General features: G+C 36.4%; 1 long non-coding RNA gene and 1 other non-coding gene across 2 annotated transcripts in view; one reads left to right on the forward strand and one right to left on the reverse strand.

The window, feature by feature from the left end:
- Positions 1 to 5,840: 5,840 nt before the first annotated feature.
- Positions 5,841 to 17,781, reverse strand: part of LOC129638762 (uncharacterized) — a 126,406-nt gene continuing 114,465 nt past the window's right edge. The window contains exon 2 of the long non-coding RNA XR_008708002.1: positions 5,841 to 8,668. This is a non-coding gene — a long non-coding RNA (uncharacterized LOC129638762). The remainder of the gene's footprint in view (positions 8,669 to 17,781) is intronic.
- Positions 6,500 to 6,605, forward strand: LOC129640455 (U6 spliceosomal RNA). Its single transcript, XR_008708825.1, has one exon. It is a non-coding gene; the product is annotated as a U6 spliceosomal RNA (small nuclear RNA).

Consider the following 17,781-nt stretch of genomic DNA (forward strand, 5'->3'; position numbering starts at 1 on the left):
CCAAGAAATGAGTCTTACTAGATTCCGACCTCCATTAACAAACTGGGATTTAACATTTATTGAAGCATCTTTTTCTATCTAAAATTACCCTAATTTTTATCAAATATAACAAAATTAAGGATAGTTTGTTGGCAGAATAGGTCTGCTCTTATTGATTTTGGCCTGACGATTTATATAACCATAGTTGATCATAGACTCTTTATTTTGCTGAAATATTTATAGATACTCAGACTGAAATTTTAAAATAAAACAGGGCTGGAAAGCTCTGGAATGTGAAGTCAAGTGAGCCTTAGGAACCATCACTATGAACAAAGCTAGAGGACATGATGGAATTTCAGTTGAGCTATTCCAAATCCTAAAAGATGATGTTGTGAAAGTGCTGCACTCAGTATGCCAGCAAATTTGGAAAACTCAGCAGTGGCCACAGGCCTGGAAAAGGTCAGTTTTCATTCCAATCCCAAAGAAAGGCAATGCCAAAGAATGTGTAAATTACCACACAATTTACTCATCTCACATGCTAGTAAAAGTAATGCTCAAAATTCTCCAAGCCAGGCTTCAACAGTAAGTGAACCATGAACTTCCAAATGTTCAACCTGGATTTAGAAAAGGCAGAGGAACCAGAGATCAAATTGCCAACATCTGCTGGATCATTGAAAAAGCAAGAGTTCCAGAAAAACATCTACTTCTGCTTTATTGACTACACCAAAGCGTTGACTGTGTGGACCACAATAAACTCTGGAAAATTCTTCAAGAGATGAGAATACCAGACCACTTGACCTGCCTCTTGAGAAATCTGTATGCAGGTCAAGAAGCAACAGCTAGAACTGGACATGGAACAACAGACTAGGTCTAAATAGGGAAAGGGTACATCAAGGCTGTATATTGTCACCCTGCTTATTTAACTTACATGCAGAGAACATTATGAGAAACGCTGGGCTGGATGAAGCACAAGCTGGAATCAGGATTGCAGGGAGAAATATCAATAACCTCAGATATGCAGATGACACCACCCTTATGGCAGAAATGAAGAAGAACTAAAAACCTTCCTGATGAAAGTGCAAGAGGAGAGTGAAAAAGTTGACTTAAAACTCAACATTCAGAAAATGAAGATCATGGCATCTGGTCCCATCACTTCATGGCAAATATATGGGGAAACAGTGACAGACTTTATTTTCTTGGGCTCCAAAATCACCACAGATGATGACTGCATCCATGAAATTAAAAGACGCTTGCTCCTTGGAAGAAAAATTACAACCAACCTAGAAATCATATTAAAAACCAGAGACGTTACTTTGCCAACAAAGGTCCATCTAGTCAAAGCTATGGTTTTTCCAGTAGTCATATATGGATGTGAGAGCTGGACTATAAAGAAAGCTGAGCACCAAAGAACTGATGCTTTTGAACTGTTGTGTTGAAGAAGACTCTTGAGAGTCCCTTGGAATGCAAGGAGATCCAACCAGTTCATCCTAAATGAAATCAGTACTGAACATTCATTGGAAGGACTGATGCTGAAGCTGAAACTCCAATATTTTAGCCACCCGATGCGAAGAACTGACTCATTTGAAAAGACCCTGATGCTGGGAAAGATTGAAGGCGGGAGGAGAAGGGGATGACAAAGGATGAGATGGTTGGATAGCATCACTGATTCATGGACATGAGTTTGAATAAACTCTGGGAGTTGGTGATGGACAGGGAGGCCTGGCGTGCTGTAGGTGCATGGGGTTGCAAAGAGTCGGACATGACTGAGCGACTGAACTGAACTCAACTGGGAAACTCACACCAAAGGCTTATCACAGATTTCACCTAACAAATCTAGGTGAATTCTTCCCTTTTTAAGGTCTCACAAATTCCTTGAGATTTTTGTACCTGTTACTGAGATAACCTTCCTAAGTCATTTGATAAACTCACTGGAAACCTAAGAGTTTCCAATTTCTGGAGGAGTCAGATAGAAAATATAGTTGTTTTGTTTATAATGTATAATTTTACTAAATTATTGTCATAATTAGTTTGAGAGAAAGGTTTTCCCTACTCCTGGAAAACATAAGATTCAAATCCATAATTTTTCAGATAGAAACCATAAAAGTTATAAGCATATTCGCTGGTTCATTCAGTCCTTTGTTAACTTTTGTGAAGTCATCAGGCTTTCCATTAGAATATCAGGACATACTAGAATTAAGAATTTCTAGGATATCTATGTTAGTAATATTTACCATACATTATAACATGAGAGAGTTTATACTCATTTGATAATATTTGTCATGTAATTTAACCAACCAAATAAACACAGTTAGTTTAATATCTCTCTTTGGGATGTTTCAGGGGCCCACTGAAGCACCCCAAAGTGAGCTAGAGGTCAAAGGAACTTCAAAAGAATTCGATTTAGGAAGTTTTGTCAAAAAAAAATCAATTAAAAGTGTTTAGAACATTTGGTCAGATTTAGTCAATATCAATGAGTGTATCATTTGGCTTGATATGTCACAATGGGCGTCTATACCGAGGCTCAAAGTCTAGTGAAAGACTTGGCCATCTTGGACCTAGTTGGCTCTAACCAGTTTTTCTATGGCTGTGTCATTCCTAACAAAATCCATATATCTAACTAATTGTAATCCAATTTTAGAAAATCCTGATCATGCATAACTCTTTTTAGTATTTTTTCATACTTTTTTTTTTTTTTTACTGAAAACACACTTCCTACTTTCCTTTGGCAACCAAGAACTTTTATATTAGCATTTTATAGATTGGTAAGCATAAATACCAGTGATAATTTCTAAAACCCTTGCTTTCTTAGAACATTTTAGGATGGCACCAAACATTATTCATTTATAGTCCCAAATCTCTTTAGTTTTTCTGTAAAAGGAAATTAGAATTTAGTAGTAAATATTTCAAAATCTTATTTTGAAATGACCTAACTATTCAATAGACTTCCAACACTTAGTTTAGCACAACACTTAGAAATTCAAGTTAACCCAATCTGGAGAGATTATTTTAGACAGATATTTCTAAAGCATAATTATTCTTAATAGAGTTTATCTAGAAGCTCATATCTCATTTACATTTTTTTAGAAGTTTCTTCACTCAAGGTAATTTTCCTGTTGGCAAACTTGTAACAGATATGATGATATTTAACTTATATTAAACCTAAGTACAATGAAAATATTCTATTTAATGTTAACTACTCTAAGACATGTCTACATTAGGTCTGACCTGTCTAGACAGGTCAACAAACATTAATATCAGGTATTTAACTGGATATTTCTAAGTTCACATGAACCTGGAATTTATTGCTTAATTTAGAATTATTTTATTTGTTAGCACTTACTTTTCTTTTTTTATTTTTTTTTTTATTTTACAATATTGTATTGGTTTTGCCATACATCAACATGCATCCACCACGGGTGTACACGTGTTCCCCATCCTGAACCCCCCTCACACCTCCCTCCCCATACCATCCCTCTGGGTCATCCCAGTGCACCAGCCCCAAGCTTCCTATATGCTGCATCAAACCTGGACTGGCGATTCATTTCTTATATGATATTATACATGTTTTAATGCCATTCTCCCAAATCGCCCCCATCTCCCCACTCTCCCACAGAGTCCAAAAGACTGTTCTATACATCTGTGTCTCTTTTGCTGTCTCACTTTTCTTTAAGTCAATTAAATAGAGCTTATTTACAAATTAATCTCAAAAATACTACCCAGAGACAGACATACCAAGACAGATTTAGATAGACACAATGCAAGATCTAGCTTCATTTTCTAAGCTTAGTCATGAGTTAGATATTACAATATAAAGTTTACTAGTTTATAAAAAACAGTTGGAATAAATAAAATATTTAAAGGCTTTTCCCCATTTTTCTTCAGTCTCAGGAGTTAGAGATGGTCTAGAGTAAGTGTTCCTGAGAGCAGAGCTAGAGTCCTAGTCTCAAGGCATAGGGAAAGAAAATCAAGTGCTAACAAAATGGCAGCAGGTCTAAACCAAATGGTGGCCAAAGCAAAATGGTCATCAAAAATCACAATACAGAACATAGAGTTAAAACACACACATAGACCTGGCAGTCCTTATCAGACACTCCCTTAAATACAATACAGTCTCTCAGAAAACATCCTATAGAAACACAGAACATCAGATCCAAGTACTAACAGAGTAACTAAAAATATCTCAGGTCTTCAAAGATTTCAAAGGGAGGAAAGGAAGCTAGGTTTAAAGAAGAGGGAAGAGGGGGAGCAGTTTATGGTGATGGGATTAGTTTCCAGGTTGTCTTTAGCCAATCATTCTGACTCAGAGTCCTTCCTGGTGGTGAGACATGTGGTATCTCCTTTTGACCTTTCCCAAACTCTTCCGGTTGGTGGAGGCTTATTAGTTCCATGTTCCTTACTAGGACCTCTGGTCGTAAAACCACTCATGCTATGGTGCCTGGCCAGGGTGGGTGGTTTCAGTAAGTGTGCTTCCCCTAACATATATACTCTGTTCCCTACCCCCAAAGCTCATGAGTAAGATAAGTCACATCACCTTCCTTAAGGAGAAATAAAAGAGTAGGTGAGAAGAGGTTCTTTTACTTTCGAGGTCCAATTCATATATTATCTCTGTACAAAATCTTTCCTGGCCCTTCTACTCTGAAATAATTTTTATCCTTCTTGAATCTTCTTTGGGTAGTATAAAGCACAGACCATATTATTTAAGAAATGATCACTATCATTTATACCTATATTATTTTCATTACTGTTCATCCTTTTATTCAACAATTATATCTCGATCACTCTCAATGTTTCAAGCAATATGCCAAGTGCTGATGAACATTACATAGTTTCTGTTCTCCTTGAGCTTAAAAGCTGGTTGGGGAGATGATCAATAATTCCCTTGAGAGAGTAATCTACATCTGTTCTTTTCTTTGTACCTCTAATATTTTCTCAGTAAAAGTTCATATAATGAATTATAAAATATTAATAAATATAAATCTCAATTAAATAGAGCTGGTAGATGGGAAAGGGGAGCTCTCTGATCCTGTGTTGACAGCAGAGCCCAACAGAAAGATCCTTCTTTGCAGGCAAGGACTCAGCCAATGAAAAGCCATGGATTCTGTGTTTACTCTAACCCTCCCAACTTCCTCTTCCCCTTTCAAAAAGCCTTCTCCTTTCCTTGTCATGCAGGAACTTGCACATGGCTCACCATGGTTGCAGACTTTGAGTTACAATTCTCTGCTGACCTTAAATAAACTTGTTGGGTAGAATAGGAAACAGGAGTCCAGCATGGCAGTGGCTAAAAGATAAGAAAGGGAAAAGCCCACGAAAATAGAACAAAGGAAGGTCCGAGGACCAGAATGAGGACCTTAGGTAGAACAAACAGCACTCCTGGCTAACCCAATTTACATAGGGCAGGCCCAGGGGGAGGAAAAAACATATAAAAAGAGGAGCCAAAGGGCCAGGGTTCTCTCTCTCTCTCTCCTGCATGCTGGCACATTCCCCCACTCTCTTCTCTTCGTGTCTTTGGGTCAGCCTGCCCTCACGCCTCAAGGATGGATTTTCCTGCTATTTTCTAAATAAAATAGAGCTGTAACACTGAACTGTTTAAAAGCTATAACACGGTCTGTCCAAGACCCGAGAGCTATAACAGGGTCTGTCCAAGAGCTATGACATGAGGAGGGCTCTAACATCCGTCGCTTCAAATTTTTGTTGGGACAAGACAGAACCTAGGAGAATACACTTGCCTGACAAACCCATCTTTTCTGCAGAAATACCTGGTATACTATGTGCTTCAGGGGAACAGAATAAATAGTTCAAGAAAAAAGTCACTATTTGCCTCAATACTAGGAGTCAAAATAAAAGCAAACATATTAACTCAATTAGAAGTGTCAAATTTTAAATTAATAAGTACTCAAATTATACTTGAAGCCTTTGAAATACTAGTAATTCTGCAGAACATGTTCACATATAAAATATGAAGTGCTAATAAACATAACTAAATATCATTAATATAATGACATTTCAACACAAACAAAGCATTTCATGTAATAATTCCTAGTCAGAACCAGCTGGCACAATCTTACAGATAAAAAGACATCAGCATCCAAACAGATGAGCAAATCATTAAATAAATCACCACATTATTAGCTCGCAGACAAGTCCAACAGTTTGAGCAGGCTCACAATTCACAACTTGCTACAAGGCAAATTTATAAGGTAATTGTTAAAGATCTCATCCAGCATTGTAAAAATGTAGGGTAGATCTCATGGAATATAAAAATACAATCCAAGCTCATTTATTTCCACAGTAAAGCACAACTTTGACCACTCAGATTTTAGTGTATGTATGATTTACCTAGTACAACTTTTAAAAATTTCCTTTTCTGAACTCTACTCCAAAAGATTTTGGTTGCTTTGGTTTGAGATAAGACCCCAGTATTTGGATTTTATAGGCATGGAAAATTCTTATGCAGGTGGTCACTGGACCACACAGTCTTTGTGAAATAATGTTCTAGACTGAGAATTATTTTTTAGCAATTGCTTGCTTTGGCAACACATGTACTAAAAACTGGAACAATACAAAGAAAATTAGCATGGCCCCTGCACAAGGATGACAGGCTAATTCATGAAGCATTCTGTATTTTTAGAAACAGACTCATGGACATTGAGAACAGACTCCTGGTTGCCAAGGAGGAGAGCAGGGATAGGGGAGGGATGGATTGGGAGTTTGGGATTAGCAGATGCAAACTATAATATATACAATGGATAAACAATGAGGTCCATGGAACTATATTCAATATTCTGTGATAAAACATAATGGAAAAGTTATGAAAAAGAATATATATGTGCACACACATATGTAAAACCAAATCACTTGGCTGTACAGCAGAAATTAACATAAATCTATTATACCTCAACAAAATAATTTTTTTAAATAATTACTTTCCAGTCATCTAGATAAATTAACTCTCCGATAACTGCTTCTTAATTTACAGATAGAACTCTGTCATATATGGGAATGGAAAGATAATTTTCACTCTACCTTTCTAGGTTCTTGGCTCAGACCTCCCTATAATAAAGAGTCAAATTAACAGGAGAAAAACAGAATTTTAATAACATTTTTCACTCCTGTATACATGGGAAAGACCCAAGAAAACTGATAATTCCTGAAACAGTCCAAGTCATCATCTTAAATACCATCTCCAGCTAAAGACAAAACAAGATGTTGGGGGCTGTGGGAAGGGGGCCCAGTTTTAGGAGGTGATCAGGAAGAGCACAGTAAACAAGAGTAAAGGCTGTTTTGCAGATTTAAGTCCTTGACCTCTGCATTAACAAGAGATTCTAGAAATGTAAAGTCTACTTTCTCTTCCTAGTACAGCAAGGGAGACACCCTTACAAATGGAGATTTTCCTTATAAATGCAAATATCTCTTACAAAAGAATAGCTTCTACTAAGTTTTCAGAGTTTTTCCTGTGTCTGCTGTTTCTTAAAAATAATCAGCCTAAAATAATCCTTATGCGAATGAGGCATATTTTGGGGTGATATTTTGGTCCCCTTCACATAAATCTTCTGAGGCAACAGATATGTTAAGATACTGTAAAGGAGTGCCCCTCAAATTTGACTATATAATGGAACCAAATGGGAATATTTAAAATATATCAATAATTGGATCCCTTAATTCAAAAGTTTGATTTAATTGGTCTGGGATGCATCCTGAGGATTAGAATTTCTGAAAATCTCCTCAGATGATTTTTATGTGAAACTAAGATTAAGAATTTTTAATATACCTGAAGTGCTTCTCAGACATTAATACATATTAAAGACTTTGCTAAACAGACTCTAGTTTTTATATGACGATTTAATCTGTGTAGAAACTAACCTTCCCACTGATGACATATTAACTACAAAATACTAAAAAAAAAAAAACAAAAAAAAAAAACAAAAAACACAGCTTGATCCTGCCTCCCCTTCACATAATTTCTTGATTTTTAAATGTATTATATTAAAATCGTAGAGATTTAAAAGAAATCTGTGGGGTTTTCTTGTGAAATGACTGATATTATTTTTCAAAGTAAAGACATAAAATAATGAATAAATCATGAAAAAGGCTTAAATTAAGCTAGGTATGAGATGCTCCTTGGTTCATTCCTCTTTCTCAGGTTAACTTTGAAATGAGCCTTTGTTATCCTTATTAGCAAAAATTCCATGGCCACTTGCTCTTTACAATGTTAGGATGGTTATCATATCATTCCAGCCCCAGTATGGTATCCAGGAGACTAAATTTCATACACACACACATATTGATGCAGCAATTGTTGTTCAGTCACTAAGTTGTGTGTGACCCCACGGACTGTAGTATGTCTGCTTCCCTGTCCTTCACCATCTCCCGGAGATTGCTCAAACATGTCCATTGATGCCATCCTACCATCCCATCCTCTGTTGTACCCTTCTCTTGCCCTCAATCTTTTGCAGCCTAATGGCCTTTTCCAATGAGTCGGCTCTTCACATCAGGTGGCCAAAATATTGGAGCTTCAGCATCAGTCCTTCCAATAAATATTCAGGGTTGATTTCCTTTAGAATTGACTGGTTGGATCTCCTTGCAGTCCAAGGGACTCTTAAGAGTCTTCTCCAGCACCAGAATTCAAAAGCATCAATTCTTCAGTGCTCAGTCTTCTTCATGGTCCAGTTCTCACATCCATACATGACTACTGGAAAAAAAAAAAAAAACATAGCTTTGACTATATGGAACTTTGTTGGCAAAATGATGTCTCTGCTTTTTAATATGCAGTCTAGGTCTGTCATAGCTTTTTTCCCAAGGAGCAAGCATCTTTTAATTTTGTGGCTGCAGTCACCATCCACAGTAACAATTGTACTGCTGCTGCTGCTGCTAAGTCGCTTCAGTCTTGTCTGACTCTGTGCGACCCCATAGACGGCAGCCCACCAGGCTCCCCGTCCCTGGGATTCTCCAGGCAAGAACAGTGGAGTGGGTTGCCATTTCCTTCTCCAATGCATGAAAGTGAAAAGTGAAAGTGAAGTCGCTCAGTCGTGTCCAACTCTTAGTGACCCTATGGACTGCAGACTACCAGGCTCCTCCACCCATGGGATTTTCCAGGCAAGAGTACTGGAGTGGGGTGCCATTGCCTTCTCCAAGCAATTGTACTATAAACATTTAAATACACCACCCACCTGATGTGAAGAACTGACTCAGTGGAAAAAACCTTAATGCTGGGAAAGACAAAAGCAGGAGGAGAAGGGGATGACAGAGGATGAGATGGTTGGATGGCATCACCGACTCAATGGACATGAGTTTGAGTAAGCTCCAGGAGTTGATGATGGACATGGCATGGTGCAGTCCATGGGGTCGCAAAGAACTGGACACAATTGTGTGACTGAACTGACTTAACTGACATTTATCAGTTATTATAACACTTACTGATGAAATCAGACATGACTATTCTTATCTATTTAAAATTATTTTATCTCAAGAAACTATTAACTCAATAGCAGAAAACCCTATATAGTAGTTTCAGGTAAATTCAAGTATTTAAAGGATTTCTCAGTCATTTTAGGTTTAAAAACAATAAGTTGTCATTTTATCCATTCCTCCTTTTCTTCTCCCTAGCATGACATCTCAGTTCCAGAATGCTTACCTATTATCATGACATATGGAAGAGTGGGCTGGCCATTTACTGGGCCTCTACAAATACTGAGATACATCTCCTCTTGTATCCAGTCATATAAACTCTATTGTATCATTTTATCATAACCAAGAGAGCACTGTCTATTTCAACCAGCTGTCAGTGTCTTATTTCAGGCTTGTCTGGAAATCCATAAGACTTATACCATTCCGAGATAACAGGATGTGAATTAACACTCAAGCCCCCTCACTTTTAAGATTCCCCCAAACTTTAGAGGGATTTCTATTAGTACTTATATTAGAACTATACCCAATGGACTGGGATATGTCTTGGAGTTCCCTCCCAGACATTACCTCTCTCTTTCTTTACCATAAAAATTGCCCTTCTCCCCATTTGGGAGGATCCTTGTCCAGTCTTCTAAGGCAGGAACAATTAGTTGTGATTCAGCAGTGGTATTGTAATCTGAAAGACATTCTTCTATACCAACTTTTAAATCTAGAACCTCAATTCTTATAAGTTGGAAGTCTCAGGCTATGGCAATCCAAAAATGCTTCCTTTCAAAATTATATCTTCAGAAGTTTATTTGGAAGTCACAGGATGAACTTTGTCCATTTCTTTTTCTTAGTGTTTCTTAGGATGCAATAATGATTTCATGATGGGGGAAGCCCAGCTATCTGAGTTCAGACAAGTAATAGGTAAAGAAAGTGCATGTGAAGGGAACCGATGGTTAATATTTCAAAATATTATTCTACCATCAGTATCTCACATTTATAGTATTTAAAATGGAACACTTGATCTGCCCTTTCCCCAATTAGAATTCCTCCAGTGTTTCATTTATTCCAATAAAATGCAACAATATGATATTAAAAAATGCATTCAACATTTGATTTTATTTCCTAAATATTTTTTACATCTCTGAATTACTCTCCAACTTTACTACCACAACTCTAGTCCAGGCCAATGTCATCTCTCAGTTCTGTCTTTAAAAAGACTATCATATACAGAGCACAAAGATCAACTAGGTGGATTATGAAGACAGGTTAAAACTTGGAGAGGTGATCTCTGTAGAGATCTCTCTCTCCTCTCTTTCTTCCCTCCCCTCTCCTCCTCCTCCCTTCTCCTTCAACTTTGCTCTAAAGACAGACCTTATTCAAGGACTGGGCTGGCAACCAAAACTCCAATAGAAATCATACCAACTTTCCAGATGAACCAAGTAAAGGAAACTCAGCAAGATAGAGAGCAAGGAAAAAATAAAGGAGATAGATCCAGAAAAACAGAAACCCTTCAGTGTACATGGAGCCACACAAGGCTCAGCATTAACCCTAAAGTATCTGTGCTTAGTACAAGTCCAACACAATGTAGCAAATGCTAAGAAAATTGAAATTATACTTGAACCACCATTAAATCTGAGCCTAAACCTTGAAGCAAACATTTAAAATAGGATTTCTACAACTCAGTAATAAGAAAACAAACATTCCAATAAAAACAGCAAAATATTTTAAAAAGTGCTTCATGAAAGACATACAAATGGCCAATAAACACATGAAAAGACATTAAACATCATTAATTATCATGGAAGTACAAAGTAAACCACAACAATATACCACTACACAACTTTACAATGGTAAAACGAAAAAGACTGACAGTGTCAGCGAGGGTGGAGCAGTGGAAAATACTAGTGATCAAATCTCTTTGCAAAACATTTTTAGTTTGTTTGCTTGTTTATGAAGTTAAACATACATCTACCGTGCAAACTTGCCATTTCACCTCAAAGTGTTTAATTAAAAAAAAACAAATAAACGAACCTGAAAACATATAGCCATACGAAGACTGTGCATAAATATTCACACCAGCTTCACTTTATGACTAAAAACTGGGGTGGGGGGGAAGCAATGTCCATCAACAAGTGAAGAGATAAACTACAATATATGCAGAGAGTGGAATACCACTCAGCAATAAAAAGAAATTATATATGTATACATACACATATATATGGTTTATTCCTTTATATATATTATATTCCATCTATAAAATGCTCTAAAAAGTATAAACTAATCTACAGTAATAAAAACTGATCTTGTGATTACCCAGAGATGAGTATAGAGTGTGGGTGATCAAACTCTTCATTACCTAGACTGTTAGGACTGTTTCATGGCAGAACATATACAATTTTTTGTTTGCAAATTATGCCTCACTAAATGTGTAAAAAAAAAAAAAAGTAGCAAATAAATATGCATATACACACACAAATATACTGTTCATAACAGGTAAAATATTTGCCAATCCACACTGATTATTATGCACTACAGTGTTATAGTTAAGATTGAGATCTCTAGAATTATTTGCCCTAAATGAGAAACCAACCATTTATTAGCCGTGTAGCACTGGGCAAGTTAGTAACCTGTCTGAGTTTCGGGTTCACTGATTACACAATAGGAATAAAAATTTATCTATAAAAAGTAAACAAAAAGTATCACTAGATTTAATCTAAGTATCACATTTCTTAATATGATGTACAAAGATCTGCATGGCCTTTCCTATTCCTATATTTTCAGCTTCTTTTATGACCATTTCACATTTTGCCCCAGACACATGCCATGTTCTTTGGGCTTCCTATACATTAGCACATGCTACAGGTAAGTTTGGCACCCCACTCCAGTACTCTTGCCTGGAAAATCCCATGGACGGAAGGGCCTGGTGGGCTGCAGCCCATGGGGTCACGAAGAGTCGGACACAACTGAGTGACTTCACTTTCACTTTTCACTTTCATGCATTGGAGAAGGAAATGGCAACCCACTCCAGTGTTCTTGCCTGGAGAATCCCAGGGACGGGGGAGCCTGGTGGGCTGCCGTCTATGGGGTCGCACAGAGGCGGACATGACTGAAGCAACCTAGCAGCAGCAGGTAAGTTATCTAAACCACTTAGTACAAGTTGTGCAGAAATCAAAGATTAGATATCAGGAAGTAACACAGAGCATATATTACATATAACATATTACCTAATAACCTAGTAGGTTTGGAGCAGTAGCCTCTAATCAGACATACCAATATTCAGGTTGAAAACCACATCCAAATTTAAATGATTACATGTTAGACAAAGAGGCCATTGAAAGACTCACATAAGTGCTAGCTGGATTTTGTCACTAAATATGTTAAGATCAGTTCAAGTTTTACTTACAATTAAGTTTTTAAAATATAGTTCATGGCTTTGGTGATTTCAGAATTGCTAATAAAATTGACAACTGACCTTTCTGTGTGTGGAATTACTTTCTCCCATAGGCCTTTTCATCTCATATTCTCTATCTAGTCTATCTCATTCATGCCCAAATTGTCCAGTACTATATATATATATATATATATATATATATATATATATATATACACACACATATGATCCTACATTTTTCATTCTAGCTTGGAATTCAACTTTGCATATACAACTGATTACTTGGCATTTCTACATAGAAGTCTTACAGATATCTCAAAACTTCATGTTCATAATTCCATTTTCTCTGCCCATCCTGCTCCTCTTCCAGTCCTCCTCATTTCAATACATTATACCTCTATCCATCCAATTGCTCAAGCCAAAATCTAGTGCCATCTTTGATTTCTCTAGTGGTCCAGGTGGCACTAGTGGTAAAGAACCTGCCTGACAATGCAGAAGACGTAAGAGATGCAGGTTTGATCTCTTGTTCAGGAAAATCCACTGGAAGAGGGTATGGCAACCCACTCCAGTATTCTGGTCTAGAGAATCCCATGGACAGAGGAACCTGGCAGGACTATACAGGTCATGGAATTCTCCAGGCCAGAATACTGGATCGAAGCCAGGTCTCCTGCATTGCAGGCGTATTCTTTACCAGCTGAGCCACCAGAGAAGCCTAGGATACAGTCCATAGTGTTGCAGAGTCAGACACAACCAAAGCGACTTAAGCACATATGCACTAATCCAAAAATCTAAATGGCATCCTTGATTTCTCAAGTTTTCTTCTAAAGCACTATTTACATAATAGTGAGAAGAACTTTTTAAAAACAGGCTGAACTGTATCATTCCCCTGGCTTAAAACCCTTCAACAAATGCCTGTTCTCAGGATAGAATCTAATGTCCTTAACATGGACAATAAGACTCTACAAGCTCTAGTGTCTCCCTGCCTCTGGGCCTCAGCTTGCCCTTCAGTCACTATGCTCAAAGCCACTGCCTTTCTTTCTTTTCTTCTGTTCCTCACATGACTAACTCCCATTCATTCTGCATATCTCACCTTAATGGTCATTTCCTCAAGAAACTCTCCTCGATGCCCTGATAAAAATTAGGACCCTGATATAGCTATACTCTCTAATACTTCCTCCTAGAAAGCACACATATCTAATAATAAATAATACAAACATTAAGACACCAAGAATATTTACAGTGGTATTCAAAGAGGAGCATTTTTCTTTAGAGAACCTTTTTAGTGACAGTCAAATGCGCTTTCAGTACTATTTTCAAAAAATTCAGAAAGGAACACTTCTTTCTGTTTTTCCCTTCAGAAAATGTGAAGCTGTGCATTTGGGAAGGGATTAAAACTTTAATTAAAATGATTGATAAAAGATTAATGGATAAAGTATGAAAACGAAAAGGAGGGGGGAAAGCAACCTGGTTCAATCCAGATTACTGTGAAATCCAGGCAGCCTTCTCTGGGGCTTGTAAACTCTTTCCTAAGGGAGAACAGACCACTGAATCATCTTAGGAGGCAGTTTAAATCCTTGCTCTCACACTTACAGTTTCTGTGACCCTCTACAAAACATGTAACCTATCTGCCTCGTAGTTTTTTCATCTTTAAACGAAGATGACCATCCATCTGACCTCTCCTCCCAAAGTTATCGTGAGAACCAGAAAGGATAAGAAACAAAAGTGTTGCTAATTCTAAATGGTAGCAAGCTGAAACTTAATCCAATGACTCAAAGTGAAAACATCATAATTATAAGAGCTGACATTAAATATTCTAAATATCTGGCTCTGGGGCAAGGACACCAGTAAATATACTCTTAATCTGAGTACATGGGGTAAATGAGAGGCTAGTAAACACTGAAATGCCTCTTCCACTTCGGGCTTGTAGCTGATAGCCTGTCCCTACTTCCTGCCTTTCTAAGGGTACAATGACCAGCATACGCACATCACAGAACTCCAGGAGAAGAGCAAAGCACTTCTTATTCAGTGCAAAAATATGTTAACTGTGCTGTTTGCTGTTGTTTTTCATAGAATTGTGATAGGATGTTGCAGAGATGAGTTCTCTATTGCTGCTGTAACAAATTAGCTTAAACCAATACCCAGTGATTATGTCACAGGGTTTCTCTAGTGGCTCAGCTGGTAAAGAATCTGCCTGCAATGCAAGAGACCAGGGTTCAATTCCTGGATTGGCAAGATCCCTTGGAGAAGGGAAAGGCTACCCACTCCAGTATTCTGGCCTGGAGAATTCCATGGACTGTATAGTCCATGGGGTCGCCAAGAGTCGGACACGAGTGAACAACTTTCACTTTTTCTTTTCTGCATGATGCAAGTTTGGCTTGGGCCTCACTGAGCTAAAATGGAGGTGTCAGCATATCTGTGTCTCCTCCTGTGGGCCTAGTGGATAGATTTGGCTTCCATGTGCACTGAGGCTGTTGGGAAAATCCGATTTCTTATATTGTGTTTGAGAAACTGAGGTCATGGTTTCAAAGCTAGCTGTTGACTAGGATCCGTTCTTAGTTTCTGGAGACCAATCACAAACCTTGGCTTGTGGCCTTTTCCCACTACTTTCAAAATGGATCAGGTCCTGATATTTAGAATCTCTCTGACTTTTTTCATCTCTTGTCTCCACTAAAGGAAAATTCTCTCCTTATAAGGGCTCATGTGAATAAGACTGGACCCACATGGATAATCTAGGTAGTCTGTCTTAAAGTCCATAACTTTAATTATATCCGTTCATTAAAACACACATATGTATGATTCCACATATACGAAGTCCCTTTTGTCATGTAAATTAACAGATTTATAGGTTCCAGGGATTAAATGTGCACATATTTATGGAAAAATTATTTGTCTACCATTCTCTGTATTATACGCTTATGAATTTTTGCTACTAAATGGGATGTTATTTGAAGTCAGAGTACATATATATTTGAATAGGTATGTTGATATTGCATGGATGATGGTGAGAACAAATATTCAATTATTTTATCCATTAAGTCCATTAAAATAGCCTTTATGTGTGTGTGGAGAGGGAGGTGTTAAAAAAACATTAAAGACTGTGTCAGTTCCCAGAAAACTGGGATTGTTCTGTTTTTATTATTTTGTGATTAGTTGCAAGTTTCTAAAATTTGTACCCTAATAAGAAATATAACAGAAAATAAACAGACCTTCTTGATCCTTTAGATTCAATAATAACTTTTAAGATTTACTCGGTGTGTATACAAGTCACAATTTGAGAAAGAAGTGAAAAGAAAACTTGGAAATAAAGAGATGGGTTTCTTTTATGACATAAAAGGAACAGAGCTCAATAAAACACATTTGAAGAGAAATTCCTTGGGTCTGAGATCTAGAACACATAATATTTATTAACAAAAGTAAAACTGCTCTCTTGGAGCCTAAGTTAATATGATTAATCCATCTCAACAGAGCATAAACTCCAAAGAGTGTATGCACATTCACAGCAGGGCTAATGTAATGGGGAAATAGGAAAGAAAAATAAAAATATGTATCCTTTAAATGATAAAATAGGATAACTGAATGTTCCTAATCTCTACTACAAAATGGAAAACTCAAGACAAAAGACACTTTATACAATTCCAAAATGGAGACTATCTCTGTAGAGATATTAGAAAAATAAAATTTGCAAGCTTGGTCGTTTTTTTAACAGTGTATATTACAGAGAATGTTGTTATTGACTTTTACTTTCATGTTAAAATTTTACACCTCAACAGTTTGTCCCCATTTACTTAGACTTCTAATGTCATTAAGAGAAACTCCCTGCTTTTTATTAATTCTTAAATCAATCCATATGAATAGTGGTGACATTCCATTGAACTTCTATATATCTAATTTACATTATGTCATTTAAAAAAGTGATAAATTTTTAAATATATGATTCCATAAAAAAATATTTCTCTAGGAATATGGACTTGAAGCAGAGGAGAAAATAAAAGCACAGGCTTATAGGATGACCTTGGTTGAAAGTCTCCTGCACCATTTTTGGTAATATATATTTGTTGAGAAAACAACCTTTTTAATCAGAGCTTTCAAATATATTACCCTAAAATAGTACATAGTTATTATCATATTTTATTTGTGGTTATAATACCAACCTTTAAAAATATCAGATCTTATATATCTCTTCTCTTTCTTTTTTATTGTATCTTTAAACTCATTCATTAGTTTGCCTTTGCCTGTTATTTTCAAATCTCTTTTCAAACAAAAGGATCTCCTTTTACTTAGTGATCCCACAATTTTATTCTATTGATAATTCAATTTAATCAATTGCTCTGATATATTTTTCAAATATTACTTCTTGCTATCCTTAAATTTATTTTTTCCTAGCTTCTTGAATTGCATGCTTAATTTATTTTCAAGTCTTCTTGTATTAAAATAAGAACTTTTAAAGTTATTGCTTTTTCTCTATAAAATTTTTCACATTCTCTCTGGTTTAAACTGCAGTGTGATTAATTCCTATGATTTCCTATAAAGTCAAAGATTAAGGTTTGGGTTTCTGCTTTGTTCTAAAAATCACATAAAAAGAGCTTCAAAATTTCCAAGTCGTTCTATTTTTGCTAAATTTTTATTTGAAAATCCATTGTGAGCTGTGATTTCTCTACAGGTTAATTTGTATTGATATTATTCCTTTTTATTTTATCACTCTGCTGCTATGGAAAAGAGAACCTGTCCTTCCACTGTATTTTCTAATAGTGGCCATTTGTATTTAGGAAAGTTATTGATTTTCATATATTAACTTTGTGATCAACCAGTTTGTTCCTTTTGTCAGCAATGTTTCAGTTGATTTATATTTTGGATTATTAACAGTATATATTCCTATCATCTGTATATGATACTTATTTCTTGCTCTCCTTCCTAATAGGTTTACCTGTTATTTTATTCTCCCATGTATTAACTATTTGCACTGACTAGTACTTATAGAACTTTCAGGAAAAGGTGATACTTGGCATTATTGCCTCATT

Source organism: Bubalus kerabau, chromosome X, assembly GCF_029407905.1.
Source record: "Bubalus kerabau isolate K-KA32 ecotype Philippines breed swamp buffalo chromosome X, PCC_UOA_SB_1v2, whole genome shotgun sequence".
NCBI classification, from domain to species: domain Eukaryota; kingdom Metazoa; phylum Chordata; class Mammalia; order Artiodactyla; family Bovidae; genus Bubalus; species Bubalus kerabau.